General features: G+C 46.1%; 1 protein-coding gene across 2 annotated transcripts in view; it reads left to right on the top strand.

Annotated features, from left to right (window-relative positions):
• The first annotated feature begins 881 nt into the window (after window positions 1-881).
• The window catches only part of FLRT2 (fibronectin leucine rich transmembrane protein 2), a 106597-nt gene continuing 90610 nt past the window's right edge, over window positions 882-16868 (top strand). Inside the window, exon 1 of one of the 2 annotated variants that reach the window (XM_019461938.2) lies at window positions 882-994. The gene's annotated coding sequence lies outside the window, so the exon portion shown is untranslated. Of the gene's footprint in view, window positions 995-3709; window positions 4511-16868 lie in introns of those variants that run through there. The other variant, XM_019461937.2, reaches the window with a different exon arrangement.

Raw genomic sequence — 16868 nt, forward strand, 5'->3', positions numbered from 1 at the left:
TGTCTTGGTCTTATTTGAATATGTGGTCGTCTGCTGTGGCTGCCACTGGGTGAGTGGGTGGGAGACAGCTCTCCCTGCGTTTTCATTTGGATTTCGCGTGGGTGGGTGGGGACCCTCCACCATTCGTCTCGCACACGCAAGAACAGTTATAAGCTAGAATTAGAATGAGCGGCGAGTTCCACGTCTTCAAAGCGCCGCTAGGAAAGGAAATAATGCGGCGGGGGGCGGGGGCGCGGGAGGGAGGGAGGAAGAAACAGAGGAATAAAACCCAACTTTGCTGGCAACTTCAATACATCTGGTAACTGGAGGCAAAAAATAGATTCCGAGGGCTGGGTCTGGTCCGGATGAAACGCTAGGGCTCCTTCCCATGCCGGGGCCGGGCGCTGGAAGCCTGCCACTGGCGTCTTGCCACGCGAGTGCCCGCTGGAAACGCACGTGAACAAAGCTCTGGCCCCGCGAGCCGCCGCCTGCGGTTTCCGAGTCGATTCCAGCTTCTCCAGGGAGTGCAGGGCGCACACAGGGTTAAATTAGTTCCCTCCCCAGTAGGAGGGAGAGGAGGGGGAGGGGGGACGCAGCCTCCGGTCTCAGGCTGGGTACCTTGTAGTTAGTTGTACGGACGAAACCTGTCGCTGTCACTTGTGAGTTGGGCATCTTCCATTGTCGCCGCAGAAGAACCAGCGCCTGGAGGTATCGGCGGCGGCCGCAATCCCCGCGCCAAGGCGCTGCGCTGCTTCCGCCCGGGGTGCGTCTCCAGCCCTCGGTTCCGGGTGCGAAGCAGCTGCGAGGCGGCCGCACCGCGCCCGCCGCGGTGTCCACCCCGAGCAGGGATCAGGTTGGCCGTTCTCAACGATGGGCAGGAGGGACCTTGGCGGTGACCCCTAAAACAATACCATGCCCCGGGAGCCCCGCTGCTGCCGCGCCAGCTTCTTCCCTTTCCACCTCCCCGACCCTGTCGGATTCGGATGAGCCCTCTGCGAGGAGACACGGCGGCCAGGTAAAGAGACAGAGGTGCCAGGTGGAGTTTCCAGCAACTTCCAGGGCTGCTGCTAAGCGGCTGCGCGGGGGGGTGGGGGGGTGGGGGGGGGGATACGTGTATTTTTTGAACCAGCGCAGGGGTGGTCATCGGGATGGGATGTTTTGGGTTTTTTGGTGTTTTTTTTTTTTTTCCTCCAGAGAGAGCACAGGCTGCTTAACTCTCCCCCGACTTTAGGGAGGTCTATTTGCAGGTAGAATTCACCTCCTTTAAAGAGTTTTGTAACTGAGCTCTGGGTCAAACGCAAATTTGCTAGTTTGCTAGGAGGATCCATCCCCAATTGGGGGTTCTCCAGCCATTAAGCTTGCTGGAATCCAGCTTCTCACTTCCCCCGAGTGAATACGCTAACTTCTAGGAGTAACACCCCCTACTCCGCCACCCTCGCGCCCGCTCCATCTGCTGATAATGTCACCGCTGTTATCGAGCGGCTGCATCCAAAGCCGGTAGCCCGCCTCCTGCCCGAAACCCGGGACTGATTCCTGGCTAAACGCACGCGGAGGAGGTGCCTTTCCCTTCGAGGTGCATTTCCCTTCGACTTGGGGAGAAGGTTACTTTCTTCCAAAACCAAGTCTTTCTCCAGCTCTACTGCTCTTCGGTGGCCCAGCTCTGAGCTCGGCCAGCGCGTCTTCCTGGCGCGCCAGTGGGGGCGGTGAAGGCTCAGGGAGCACACCAGGCTGAACCCGGGTTGCGTTCTCTGAGCCGCGAGCGTGGGACGCGGAGAGCCGGCGGAACACGCCACCCCGCACCCCCTGGCGCTAAGTGCGGGGGCCAGGCGGCGGCGAGGAGCGAGGAGGGCGGGAGCAGAGCCTCGCCAGCTGCCACCGTGTCCCCGCGCGGGTCCTGCGCAGCCTGGGAAGATCCCTCCGCCGCGCTGACCAGTGTCGGGCTCGGCTCCGTGCCTTCAGCGCCGGCGCGGTCACTTCTCATTTCTAATCAGGCCCAAGATCAAGGTTGCCAGTTGAGGTCGGGGCATTAACCGGGGACATTAAGAATCGGGGAGCAGGGTGATTGGGGCCGACTGGACTCTTACTAGATGCCCGGGAAACTCCTGGATCGCATGGGGCTCCAGCCAGCGGCAGCTGCTGGTGGAGATGGAGGCCACCACGGCTGTCCTCGCTGGCGCCTTGGTCCTGGAACCTCCCAGCAAGATGGCACTCTGTCTGTCCTAGTCCAGTTAACTCCCCCAGCCGTGCCCCCTCCTCCCTTGGATATTTGTTAGTCACACACTGAGTCTGGGGAGAGGAGCGGTTATGTAGATGTGAATCAAAGTATTTTCCTGACCACTTTGCATAACGCAACAGGAGCAGCGACCCGCGGGCACAAACCCAGGTCGTGTGTGCGTGTGTGTGTGCGCGCGTGTGAGCGCGTGTGCCAGCGTGCGTCTCGGGCGTGCGTCTGGGTGGATCCGTGCGTGGCTTGTGCTTAGGAGGCAAATGGGGCGTTTCTCTAAGTCGTCTTAACACGGCTAAGGCACTCAGATAAGTGAAGGCGGTAGACACAACAGGGATGAGAAGGAAATGGAAACAATTGGGAAAGTGGTGCCAAGTGACTCAGGCTTTGAACTGAGGACGGGGAAATCCTCCCGAGCCCGTCGCGGCCACCGCCCCTGCCCCACTCTCGGTCCGCGACAGCCCGTGGATCCCCAGGGAGTTGGTCCTGCGCTAGTTTCAAGCTTGCTGTTTGCTTCTCGCGTGGCCCCACCGACGGCGCCTCTCCGCGCAACCCCACGCTTGGCGCGAGCTCGCTCTCCCTCTTCTGTTCGCATTCAGCCTCTCTCCAGACTTGTTAAAACATGACAGCAACTTACTGGAGCCAGGAGGAGCGACGATGAAACGAGAGCAGAAAACCAGAACCTTTTAAAATATGTTTTCCAAGAAAGAGACGTGCACCTGGTTTTCTTACATTACTCTTTAACCTTTGCAGAGAGATTGCTAAGTGGAAACGTCGCCTGTATACAAATCAGGCTCTTTTTGCTGTCAAGTCTTTTTTCTGAACCTTTGAGGCTGAATTCAGTTGTCCGTGGTAATCTACGGGGAAAGTGAACACCCCTTTTTCCCAGCAGCCAGAGTGAAGGGAGAAAATAGGTGTTCAAAATAATCATGTTAAACTTCGGATTATTTTTCCAATTAAAGTTATTTGATAAGGTCTGGGATCTGGGAATTAACGGGGGATGGGATGGGGGTGGGGGCGCAAATCACCAGGGTTGCCTTCATTTGAAATAACGCCATCTTGGTTGTGAGACTTGTTATATTTTTACCCTCTAATCTCACGTTTCGATCATTTCTCCGAGTCTAAGTAATAGATCCTCTGCCTTGCAAGTACATCGCAGGCGGGCGGGGTGGGGGGGCGGGAATCGACTTTCAGCGCTCAGACGGTGGCATTATCCCTGAGAGTTGGGGGGTGGGAGGGGGTGCAGGCTAGGGAGAGAGGAGAAGGCGTGCTCGGTCCGGGTGGCATCCACGGTGTTGGCCCAGACGCCCTGCAACTCTCTTCAGGGAGGAGAGGGTTAAAAGCCGAGTGCGACTTTGCCTCTTGGAAAGCTTAGGGTTGCAGCCGCGCCTCCCAAGCATTCTTTAAACCAGAAATGTGGGAGGGACTCCGAAAGGGAGGGAGTAAAGGAGGGGGGCAGAGAAAGAGGACTCGAGGAGGGGAGCGCGCCAGAGCGCGGGGGACGGAGGGAGAGGAGGAGCGCGGGAGCGGCGGAGGCGATCCCGCGAATTCATTACTGTAAACATCTCCCGGGGGTGTCAGGAGGGGTGGGGGTGGGGGCCGCGGCGTCTACATTAGCCGGGCCGCGTCCGAGCGTGGCAGCAGTGAGGTCGGAGCAGCCTCGGGACCCACACCGGGGCCGGCGCCGCACTTGGAGCGAGCCCCGCGCCCGCCCCCGCGCAGCCCCGCGCTGCGCCCGGGTCCGGGGCTCTGAGCGGTCAGCTCCGGGGCGTCCGGGGCGCGCACGCCCGCCTCTCGGGCCGCCCCCCGAGGTCCTCCGCTTCCGCGGAGCGCCGGCGCTGCGGGGCCTCTTTCCGCTGCCTTCCCCGCTCGCCCTCTTCTTTCGGGACTCGTGGCGCGGTCGAGGCGGAGAGGGGGAGGCGGAGGAGGACCGGAGGCGGGGGCCGCGGCGGCGGCGGGAGCCGAGAGAAAGTGGCATGCCCGAACCCTGGAGGCGGAGGTGGCGGAGGAAGGGGGAAGACGATGCCGCGGCTCCGTAGGGGAGAAAGGCGAGAGCGAGCGAGGCGAGCGAGGCGAGCGGGGCGCCCGGGCTCCGGCCGGCTGCGGGGAGGCGCGCGCCGCTCTGAGGCTCCGGCCTCCGCACCCCCGAGCCCCGACGCTGCGGGCGACAGGGCTGGGCTTCGGCAGCCGCCACCGTCGCCGCCTCCGCCACCCGGAGGACCGAGCAAAAGTTTGGATCTGAGGGAGGACGCGGCGCTGAGCGAGATTACCACCGGGGCTGGAAGGAGACCTCGAGAACCTTCGCAGGTAATGCGCACCCCCAACCCTCTGCTTCCGTGCCCGGCCGCTGGGCTTCTGCGCCTTTGCTGACGCTGGCCAGACAGATCTGACTGAAAGTAAGAGGGAAGCGAAGTTGGAGATCCCGGGGATGGGCACCAAGCGCGGCGAGATCTACAGTCAGGTTAGAGGGACCCGCGGCGCTTCTCTGCCCCTGGTGGGCAGCTGTGCGGGGAGGCGAAGCTCCCCCTGGGGATGGAGGAGAACCCTCGGCCCCAGCTGGGGCCTCTTTTCGTAGCTCGTTGGCAATTGAGAATGTGGATTGGGGGGCTTTTAGTATTCTTCAATCCGGGGGAATGATGCATGGATTGCTAATTCCCACCCTCACCTTCACCCTCTCGCTCTCTCAGCCTTATTTAGCGTCTTTTAAACATGATAGGAGCCCACTCCCATTCGCCCACTCCGTTTAGCTGGTGCAGGAAAGCAAATCTGGGCGTGTGTGTGTGTGTGTGTGTGTGTGTGTGTGTGTGTGTGAGAGAGAGAGAGACAGAGACAGAGAGAGGGAAAGAGAGAGAGAGAGCGCGGGAGGGAGGAGGAGAGAAATTCAAGGAAAGGGAAAAATTCTACCTTTCCCCCCTTTGACATCCTCGGATCTTTCCCTTCCTCCCTCCTTCCATTCACCTTCTGGCGTCATAAAATAAAAACTTTAGAAGTCACATTTTTATTGCAGGCTGATAAGAAAAGCATTAACCATTGACGACGTGAGTTTGCAGTGTTTGTAGTGTGTGTGTGTGTGCGTGTGTGTGTGTGTGTGTGTGTGTGTGTGTGTTGGGGGGGGTAGTGGTGTTGCGGAGAGGCCGGTTTTTCCGTGGTGGCCTGATGCGCCATGGTGTGTGGGGGGGGTGAGTGTTAGAGTGTGTGCACTTGGGGAGGGGGTGGGGGGTGTGCAGCGGAGAGAATATGGTCACGTTTCCCAGAACATCAGCCTTACTTAAGCTAACTAAGAAAAGAGCTCCTGCTTTTCCCTCAGAGAGCTACAGAAAGATTCCAGCCCTAACTCTCCAACCTCCCCTTTCCCCCCTGTTGAGTTTTGAGTTTCAAAGCAGCTCCTCCTTTACTGCTGCCACCATCACTATTGGGATCATTATTTATTCACCTGGAAGCTCATCTTGACCCCTCTTGTAAATGGAAATCAGTCTCCAAGACCTTTTGATTAATTTTAGTGGAAGGAATCTCTTGTAAAGCTTACAGTAAGCTAATCAAGTGCAAGGCGCAAATCCGTGTAAATGCTCACGCGGGAGTGCAAGGTGCTGATTAGGTTTCTTCACATGCTGCATTTGCTATGCAAAGCCCCATCTAAATGGGAGCTATTGCTTCCCACTCAGCTGGGAGGCTCTTAAATCACACAGCATCTCAGGGAGCTTTGGGGCATGTCCCCTTGCTCACAGGCTGATTGTTAAATGTATTATGTCTAACTTCTCCTAGCCAAAAGCTAATATGTAGGCTAGCTTCCATATAGGAACCCATATTGCCTGTGGACTTAAGTGATATGACCTTCTTAAGTCTCCAGTGAAAGGATCCCCCAACCATTTTGAGGTAATAGAATGCAGGTTGGCGTTTGTCCGGGGATGTATTTAGTTGTTGCAGTATGAACGTAAAATTTTAGGTCAGTATTTAAAGTGTGAGAACTGGACTTTTTTTCTTTTTTATCACTAAGCAATATGCAGCAGATTCATAAGATCGACAGGCCACCATATTAGAAGAGAATAAATCTTTGGGGAATACACATGCCATGAAAAGTTGCCCGTTCCCCATGATGCTATTGTTCTTCCAAATATAACTTTTCTTCCTCTCCTCTTCAAAAGCCCCAAACAGGATAGGATTAAACCATTTAAGAATTTTTAATGATCATCTATGGCAGTGCAACACCATACTGTCATGTTGAATTGCCAGTATGTGAGTGGAGGAGGTTGGAAGACGAAATTTCAAGCATTATTCAATGTCTCTGCCAGTAGGTACAAGAAATCGTAAAAAGAATTGGGCTAGCTGTGTAGCAGAACCTATTACAAATACAAACCTAGCATGGAAAGAATGCTGGGTTTTGTTTGTTTGTTTGTTTGTTTGTTTGTCTTAATGCCCATGTCTGAACACTTCAGTAGTTTCATTGCAGTTTTAGAAATTCCCGGGGGGGAATTTCTTCTTTAACAGAAGAAAGTAGATTCCCAAATGACACCATGCTGGGCTGCCTTGAGGTTCCCTAGGCAGTCATGGTTTTTCTCCCCCCTATGCTAGGTTTCAGATGATGTGATCTTATCCGAGTTTGACTTTGACCGGCTGGATCTAATTTGAACCTCCTCTGATGCCTGTTACATTTATATTCTGGCCTGCTGGAGAGTTTGATTTAGGATTTAGACATATCTCCCTGAAGCAACCTTATATCTTCCCAGTTTGAAGCTGTGGTTTCAAGAAAGGCTCAAGTATGTACGTCCAGAAGCTTTATTCTGTAGAGACTCAGTGTGAACATCTGATCCAGTTTGACTCTTTGGTCTTGTAGCCTACAAGGAAGAATTCCCGCTTCTGCAATGAGCAGTGTCTGAAGTTAAAAAATAGCAAAGGGTGTGTGTGTGGGGGGAGGGGTCTCGGTTTTGCTCACTATTTAGAAGATTCAAAAAAGGTCAAGGTGATGCAGTTTTATTTCTATTCAGGTCAGACCTTTCTGGATAATCATCTTTTGGTATTTTTACTTTAATTTCAATTCAAGTTCATTTTTCACTAGATTACTTTAATAACTTTGTGGTTTCTGCCATGGTGATTCAAATTCAGTCCATTAGTGACCTCTATCTGTGAGAAGTGAATACTCATTGTTTTTCTTTCTTCTCATCAGTCTGCAGATTATGTAGGGGAAAAAACCCAAAGGCTCTGTAGTTCTTTCGGAATATTTAGATTTCCGAGCCTGATTTTTCTAATACGGAGTTCAGTGTGGGTAATGATATTTAACAACAGTAATAAAATGTTACAGGCTAATAGGCTACTAAATGGTTATTCCATATAGCATCGACAGTCTGATCAATATAAATAAAATACCAGTGCTATCCACTGCCAGTAAAAAGATTGTACAGTCAGGTAGACTAATGTTTTGAGACTCACAATGCTGCTGGATGTAAGTGAAATTTTATTGCCCCTAAGTGCTTACATAACAAGGGAAGCTTGAGACAGGCTCAGAACATATATGTGATAACTAGACTTCGTGGTAGCAGTGTGTGTATGTCTTTAAATTCAGCTGTGCTTCTGCTGTGAACTTATGGGACAGATCAAGGACAGGCGAGGTGGGATGTGAGAAGGGTGTCTATAAACAGATGGTCTTTTAAGGAGACTTTTAAAATCTGATTCCTAATCCCAGCTTTGTCTTCTGAGGGTTTTGAAATTGAAATTTCAATTTGAGTTGATTATTCTAAATGGTAATTGAAGACAAAGTTTACTGAATTTCTTAGGTGGGTGGATACCATTATCTGACATTTTCCAGATGGTTTTTGATGGAGTGGTATTCAGGGATATGGAATTTTTAGGAGGTTTTCTTTCTTTTCCCTTGGGCAGGTTTTACGCAAAAGACATTTTTAAAGACATTATTATTATTATTATTATTATACAACCATTATAATACCCTAGCCAACTTTCTTTCTTTTCCCCGCCTTCCAAATGCTTTGCTTTTTAAAAGTTACATATTTTTTTTTCTAGAACTACATGTTGGGGATAGGAATATGACTCCAGTATCTTTTTACTCTTTTCAGCAACGTGAACTCCAATTAAGTATCTGTTTATAGTAAAACACATACACACACTCACCTACACATCAAGAACCCTTTTAAGACAGAGATTCTTTTCAAGGTTTTAAATATGGTTCTTTTTAAAGAGCTATGACACAAATATTGTAATAAAAATATCCTGTGTTCCGATGAATACAGAGACTTATTTCAGTAGCATGGAACAGTAAAACACTGTATTAGCAAAATAATCAGTGGTATTTTCAGTACATGGTCAAAATCTGTTAGAACCTTCATGGGTTTTTTTTTTCTTTCTTTCTTGGCGAATTTCACATCTACTGGTCTTTTTTGGTTTTCTTTGATTCCTTCTACTGAGGCTCTTTGAAGTGATTCAAAATTAAACAGTAGCTACTTTTTTTTAGGGAAATTCATCATGGTATATTCAGGATTCCAGAAGAGTTAATGATGCAGAAAAAGTCCTGTAAAACATCTTTCTAAAAGAAGTCCTTCTCTTGTGGGCTTCCCACTTACTGGCCTCCTGTACCATTTGCAGTGAATTGGAACTCCGTTATTTATTTATTTTTCAAATACCACCTCTAACTTAATTTAATGTGGGATGTGTTTCTGCAGAAGCATGCAGCACCATGTGTCTCGAGTCTCCTGAACAAAGCAGTGTCGTTTTTATGGATCTGTAATAAGGGAAAGTCAAAGAAAATATCCTTGTATACTTTGGGAAGTCAAAAGGCCACATTCACGATTCTCAAACACTGGTCAGTTATTCTGCTGATGCTTAATAAGGCCACACGTTTTCCGGCAGTTTAGTGGTTAAAGACCTCAGTCATTTTTTTTTAAGCATTCACAAAGTAAATCTCTGGTCCTCCTACCCGTTAGGTGCTCATTAGAGCTGAGCAGTTTTTCTCACTTTCTTCCCTGGTTGCTTTTTAGGGAATGTGCAGGAAACTTGGCAAAAGTTCCTCTGTCCCCTTCAGTTCACAGGTCATGTGTTATATTTCAGTTCTCTTTATTAGAGCTTTCAAGACACAGATAAAAGAATCTTCTATCTGAACCTTTTAAGAACCTGAGGGCTTTTGGATTTAAACCCACCAAAAAATATCAGGTCTCAAAGTTCATAGAACCTATTAGGTCCTTGGAATATCGAAACCCCCTTCAACAAAGAGTACAAGAACAGTGGCTCCTAAAGTCTGTTCACAAATATAGTGCCCACTGAAGTCAACAGAGGTCATGAGCTGAATGGAAAACATTAGACTCATATCAGTCCCGAAATAGGTCCATGTGCTGGTGTCACTCTTATCCCCAGCTGCCTAGGGGCGTCACTTTCATGAAAATCCAGTGTCAAAATAGCCTCTGTGATAGTTTCCTTTCCCACTTTGCTCCAGAACTTGGACTCAAGTATTTTGAAGAAGGAAATAATGCAGGGAATTCTAATACTCCTCATAGATAGAGGGAGGTGAACGTTACGGAAGTAGGTTGGAGAAGCGTTTGACATAGAGGTTCCAGAAAATTCTGTCTAGGCTCCGAGGGATGAAATTGATTCATACCTAGCCTTTCCCCCTCTTCTTGTACCTTTTCCAATTATCACATGCGGGATTTTATTGCTCACAACTGCCTCTGTGAGTTGGTCTGAGAAAGCCCTATTAGTCAATTGTCTCACTGGATGATGGGAACCAGAAACCAGTAGAAGGCTACGTAAGTCTGCTTAGAGTTCCCCTTGAGATCCTTTGGCTTTGCACAAAATGATGAACGTTACATTTTATCCCATAGATGTTGAATTCTCCAGATACAGTTTATAAGTTTCTTCCTTTACCAACCTAACCGAAACGATTAGAGTTGGATTTTTTTATAAAAATAGTAACAATTATTTCAATCACATAAATATTTAGATGTAAAAAAATAGCATTTCTTATCTCCCCACCATTATATTAAATACAAGTTTTCCTGTTATGGATGGCTTTAATTTTATGATGTAGGCCTTGTGATTTGGGACCTTAACTGTGGTGGGGAGTGAGCGGTAGGGAGATTGTTGTGGAGGAAAGAAAATATATGTCTATATAAAGAAAACCTGTATTCTCATGTCAGCATACTCCTTTCTACATTATGACTTTGGACAAATTACTTAATCTGCTGGAGACTTAATTTCCTTTCTGCAGAGTTCCACAGGGTTGGTGCAGGGTCAGATGAGATTAATGTGTGGGAAAATACCATGATAATCATACAGTGTTATAGTTCCATAAAGGCGCATTATTCAAGTTGATAACATTTACCTATGCAAGACTGTCATATGCCAGGATAGTTCTAGGTCTTATATTAAGACAGTGTCCTGCCTTCCAGGAGCTTTGGTTTCTGCGAATGCCATGAGATATCTATCACCCAAGCAGTAAAGTGTCAGTAAAGTGTCCACATCATTTTTTCCTTTCATTTAATGGTGCATTTTCTTCTTTTGTGAGTTTTCTCTGTTTTGATGCAAGTATTCTTTTCAAGAATCAAGGGTAATTATGGTGAGATCTGTGTAAGGGCCAAGCTTCCCATCCTTGAGGTTGGCTTAATGTTAGAAACTAAATTTATCACAAATGGATTCCACTGAGGATCTTTTGGGAAGAAACCATTAACATTCCCCGCAGTAAGGCTGTTTCTCTTCTTGGGTGCATTTATACTTCAGTCATCCAAGTTACCTTTTGCAAAACACAAGTCATTAGTAGAATATATGATGGTGTTGGGGCACCTGGGCGGCTTAGTTGGTTAAGCACCTGACTTTGGGCTCAGGTCATGGTCTTGTGGTTCTTGAGTTCGAGCCCCGTGTCAGGCTCTGTGCTGACAGCTCAGAGCCTGGAGCCTGCTTCAGATTCTGTCTGTCTGTCTCTCTCTCTCTGCCCCTCCCATGCTCACGCTCTGTGTTTCTCTGTCTCTCAAAAATGAGTAAACGTTAAAACATTTATATATATATATATATATATATATATATATATATATATATATATGATGGTGTTTAAAACTTTGGTTTTGCAACATGAGGCAGGCTGGTGAAAAGCCTGCCTTTTTGGTAGAGCAAACCTAGTGAGCTCATTACCAATGAGTGGAAAGACTTGATTTATTAAGATACCAAATTACTCTCCAAAGGTTGGGCTTATTTTGACATTGTTAGTATCACAAAACCCTTGTGGGACAGTTTTTTGCAACTTATTTTTCCATAGTGTTTTTCAGTTGTGTTTTTATAACTGTCACATCTGAGACATTTTAATTTTAAATGTTTCAAGAGTTAGTGTGTTTATTTTACTTTCCTGATTTGTATACATGTAGGACCTTGTAAAGGTGAATTTGTAATCATTTTATGGTTGCTTAATTGAAGCTTGCAGAAAACACATGCATATGGGAAGTGTATTTATAAAATGTATGGTTAGGTTGTGATTCTTGATCAGAAGAATGTTTTTATCAGTCATTTGGACTTATGACAATCTGTATTTAATAATGTTCTTTTCAGTTTCTGACTTACAGTTTGCCAAAGTTCTGACACTGCCTTCCTTTTTCTTTTTCTTTCTTTCTTTCTTTTTTTTTTAACTGATGAGTATTTTAGCAGTACGTTGTAAAGTACCTGGCCATATAACTATATTTTTACATGACAAATTACCTTTGTAGTTTGGCAAAATTAATCTGAGTGCTTTCTGTTCTGGCAGTGCTGAGTGACACAATAATAACATTTGAAGAAGGAAAATGTTTGCAACTACTCTGAAGAGTTCTGCTAATAAAACAAGAAGAATCTGGAGGTATATGTGTGGGAAGTTAGAAATGCACAAACAAATCTAAGTCTTAGATACCATGGGGAGGGTGTACTATTACATTCTTAAGCTTGGTGGTGCTAATCTAGCCCATATGTCCCCAACAGAATGGAATAATGAGATAGCCCAAGTTATTTTTAATTGGACATTTTCTTTTCCAAATGGGTCCTAAGGAAACTCTAAATAAAGAGAAGCACAAAATGCAATGAGGGGACATATTTTTGTGGGAATGGCTTGGTACTCATGAAGGAGATATGATTCTTTTAGAGACAGAAGGTATGCACCAGATGATAAAGCTTTTCCATTCATCCAGGAGGTGACTTTTAGCATTTACTGTATGCCGGCCATAGAGTAGGACTGGAGAGGCAAGCAATGATGCAGGAGGATCCCTGTCCTTGAGGTTGCCTAAGCTGGGGAGGGGAGAGGGAGACACAAAACCTAATTGCATTATACTTCTACATGACCGAAGATTAGTCAACCCTAAGAAATGTGCCAGGAATACACAGTATTAATGAAAACCATGGACAGATTTTTCAACATCTTTAATTTTTTTTAATGTTTATTTGTTTTTGAGAGAGAGAGAGAGAGACAAAGTGTGAGCAGGAGAGCGGCAGAGACAGAGGGAGACACAGAATCCGAAGCAGGCTCCAGGCTCTGGGCTGTCAGCACAGACCCCAACGTGGGGCTTGAACTCTTGAGCCGCAAGATCATGACCTGAGCTGAAGTCGGATGCTTAACCGACTGAGCCACCCAGGAGCCCCTTCAATGTCTTTTAATCTTTATGTCTAGTATAAAATGGGAGAAAACATTTTCTACTCACCGAGCTGTTCTTCTGAGAGGGTTGAGATAATTATATAAAATGTCCCCCTGTGTGGCACACAGTAGAGGCTTAATAGATGCTGACTGCAGATCCTTCTCTCTCCAAAATGATGATTATTCCACTATGTTACTTTTCCCCTTCTACAAATATCTTTGCCATTTCTCTGGAATCCCAAAAAAAAGGCGTTTGACCCCTTGAGCCGATTCACCAACAAGATACAGCTTCTTCTGCAAAATAAAATCTCAGTAGTATGCGTGTAACAGAGCATGAAAAGGACAGCAAAGGAAATAAGCACTTCACACGGTGGCAGAATGAGCTCATAGCTAGTGGTGTATCTCACAGTCGGCTGGTGTCATAGGGGTCGGAGAAGGGAGGGGAACAGAAACGAGGACACTTTCGTCTGAGTTCTGGGGAATCAGAAAGTGGTGTCAACCGGGGCTTGTCGAACTTGTGGTTTTGCTGTTATGGTTGTGGATGTTGTTGTTGTTATCGTTGTTCATTGAAAGCACAGGCTTTGGCACTCGAAGAGTGCTTCTCCACGCAGCCCCCTTCACCTCCATGCACCCTTCCGGGGTGGCCAATGCCTGCAGCTTGCAACAAAGTCCTGTGTCCAGACTGTGACACTGGGCTTAGTGAGCTACGGTTAGTAGGTCTTTGCCAATGTACAGAGATTTTTATCCGGATGAATTTTAAACACTTGCTTCACACAATTCATCTCACACATGACTCTTGGCAGAGTCCTGAGAGTATTTTATCGTAGAAGATTAACACGCAAATTATTGTTAGGTTTATATGATGCTTAGTTTGTACTTATAGAATGATTGTACCTTGCTGGTATAATGACAGATGCATGAATCAGAATGATGCTAGTGGATTATCAGTTTAATGTGGAACTATTGCTTCCAGAAAGTAATTTCCAGTGAAATTAAGCAAAGGGGCTTCTAACTGCTTCCATGGGAGATATTCTGAACAAATATAGTGCTCAAGGTCACTGGTCAAAATACACAATGCTGGGGTTATTTTTCATTTATCACCGTAATTGAATGTATGTATAGTATAAGTTTGGCTTTCTACTCAACCATTAAAATTTAGGTGTTTCCCCCCAGTATAAATCTATAAGTTTATTGCTGTAGGAAATTATAGTTAACAAGATGTTAAGCATGTCCCAGACTTCCAAGTCCTGAAGTGCAGAAGCTTTTCCTGGGAAGATCACATAATATATAATGTGGTATATATACATATAATTAATCAAATTGGAGAAGAGAGAAGCAGGCACTAGAGCATAAGGTGTCCACATCTTGGTAAGTAGCTTCTGAACCAAACGTTCTACCCGGCGTAAAACAATAAGACCTTGTTTTGCTACTTTAGAACATGTAAGAGAGATTAACATTCTTTGGAAAGTAGTTTAAAATTTTTCTTTGACTCAAATAGGTAAGGAACAAGTCCAATAGTGCTGACAGCAGTGGAATTTAAAACTCAAGTCTAATAATCTCTGAGTCCCGAAGGAATGCAAGGCAGACATCCGTTCTAGTCACGGGCTTGTAACTGGGGATTTGACAAAGGTTGAATCCTTACCGTGTGCCAAACACCATGCTGTTTTGGCATTTGGGATATTCTTTCAAAGAAGACTTCATCCTTGCTCATCAAGAAATATGATGGGTTGGCCTAGAGATGCCCTTTGCCAAACTTGACTCATCCGTCTTAATTAACTGGAGAAGTTGGTTAAAAATCCAGGTTCCCGGGCCTTAGGCCTGGAGATTCCGATTTGTTAAGCCTGTGAGAAGCCTGGGGATATGGATGCCCAAAGACTCATGGAATTGGAATTTACTGACCTACATAATTTTTTTAGGATTTTTTTTTCTGACCCAAGATCCAGTAGTTTTAGAATCATCTGGTTTATAGTCATGTGTGAATTTCCATCAGTAATTTTTCTGTGTATTTTGTCACAAAGAAAATACTGCTTGATTTAACCCAACTATTCTAGGAAAGAACCTTCAGAGGGCCAGACGCCCGGGCTGGCTTCTCTCTTGGTGGCCACAGGCTCCGTATGATGCCTCCAGCTTCCATCCATGTTGCCTCAACTATTACACTGTACTGTTTTTGGTATCCCTGCAATTACCCTCCTAAAAACCAAATGACATTACTTCGATCATCTACCACTTGGATTCCCTGTCCGTCTGGATAAAGCCCATCTAAGCTTGTTGTCATAACATGTGAGATCCATGAAATCTGCATCTCAAACCATTATTCAGGCCTCATTCTCAAGCGCCCATCTCCTGCACCCACCTTTATGATAAGGAATGGCCTCTTGAGCCTTTCCCGTACTGTTTATCCTTTATGTGGAATATTACCTCCTCGCTCTCCATTTGGCAAACTCATTTCCTTTAAGACCCACACAAATGTCACCTTCCCTCCCAGTCAAAATTACTCACTCCTTCCTCTGAGCTACTACAGCATTTTGTTTGTACCTTTATTATTTCCCTGTTCATGTTGTGTTGTAGTGTGTCTGTTCTAATGTCAGTCTTTCCCATTAGATTCCAAGAACCTTGGCTCATTCATTCCGTCTCCCTAGTGCTAACAATCATGCCCAAAGCACCTGGTTCTGCAGAAATGTAATTGAATGAATAAATGCATGATTGTGCTGGCCAATCCTGGAAGACAAGAAGATTCATAATCTAATGATAGGAATGGCTTCCTCAGAAGTGCATTTTCATTCCCATAGACTGGTTGCCCAATGGGGACAAAATACAATGCCCACCTTTCTACCTCACTCTAAGCAGGTTTGTCAGGCAAATGCCTGCTGGTTAACCCAACCCTGATCAGCATCAAGCACTCCAGACCACACGTGAGGCAATTCAGATGCCACACTGGAAGATCTGTTTAAAGAAGAAATAATTCCACTTGATGATCTATCTTTCTTGGCACTGAGTAAAACCATCAGTTAAGTAGATGTGCACGCAGATGTGGTTAACCATAGAATGAGAACTTAACTCATACCATTAACTTTGTGTATCTTTCTTGGCTTAATTAAAGAGAGCGAAGCAAAGAACTTGTGAAAATTTTGTGCATTTGTACTCTCATTTTTTTGCCCTTTGCTTTTATTTTGTTGATTTTATCTCAGGCACATGATTTCCTGATGGAGATATCTGAGGAGCCAGGGCTCTCCAGAGAGGAGAAAAGAAGACCTGAAATCATAACTCCTTAATCACTCTGTCTCCACAAAGCAGGATCCACCTTAGTGTTCATGACGTGCACATGAAGAACATTTGAAGGTTACGATAAATTCTAAACTTTCCAGGTTTAATGTGGTCATGATGGTGACAGACGTTGGACTCTCAGTCCTTCTGCTTAGGCAAAAGATCATTCAAACAATACCTCGCTACTTTTCAAGGTGAATTATCAACTGATGGGCAGAGGTGACTCTCATGCATGTGGGCTTGGTGAGTGCAAAGTTTCAGCAACATTTCTGATGCCTAAGTAGGTGGAAGATGGTGGAGCATAGTTTGATATGCTCCCACCTTAACTTGACCCTTGATTCCCTCGGGGCTGTCTGTATGCTGGCAGTGCTTTCAGTGCCAATAGGAAATACACAGAATGACACCTGAGTTGATTTTTGATAAGCCACTATGCTTTAATACTAGAGGCTTCGAACATCCTCCTAGAAGAGCTTATAATGTTAACTTATGGGACTGTTTAGAAACAATATGCTCTTCTCATTCTTGAATCACACTTAGTATTAGCAAGGCCATATTGTCATCAGGGGATTAGGCATCACCATAATAATAATAATAAACAACAGCAATATATAAAAGTATGGATCATAGACGAGGTTTATTTAGAGTATGCTTATGAAGTTCATGTATATTATCACACTGAAATCTTCATGAAACCCTATGAATACGTTCTGTTGAGTAATACTGCTAATAACCCAATTTGACACCACAAGAAACTAGAGTAGAGAAAATTGCCTTAGGTTGTTTAACTTATTTCGTAGCTATTATCTTTATAGGATAGGT

This window comes from Panthera pardus, unplaced genomic scaffold, assembly GCF_024362965.1.
Source record: "Panthera pardus isolate Hobbes unplaced genomic scaffold, ASM2436296v1 HiC_scaffold_24, whole genome shotgun sequence".
In the NCBI taxonomy this organism is placed as follows: Eukaryota; Metazoa; Chordata; class Mammalia; order Carnivora; family Felidae; genus Panthera; species Panthera pardus.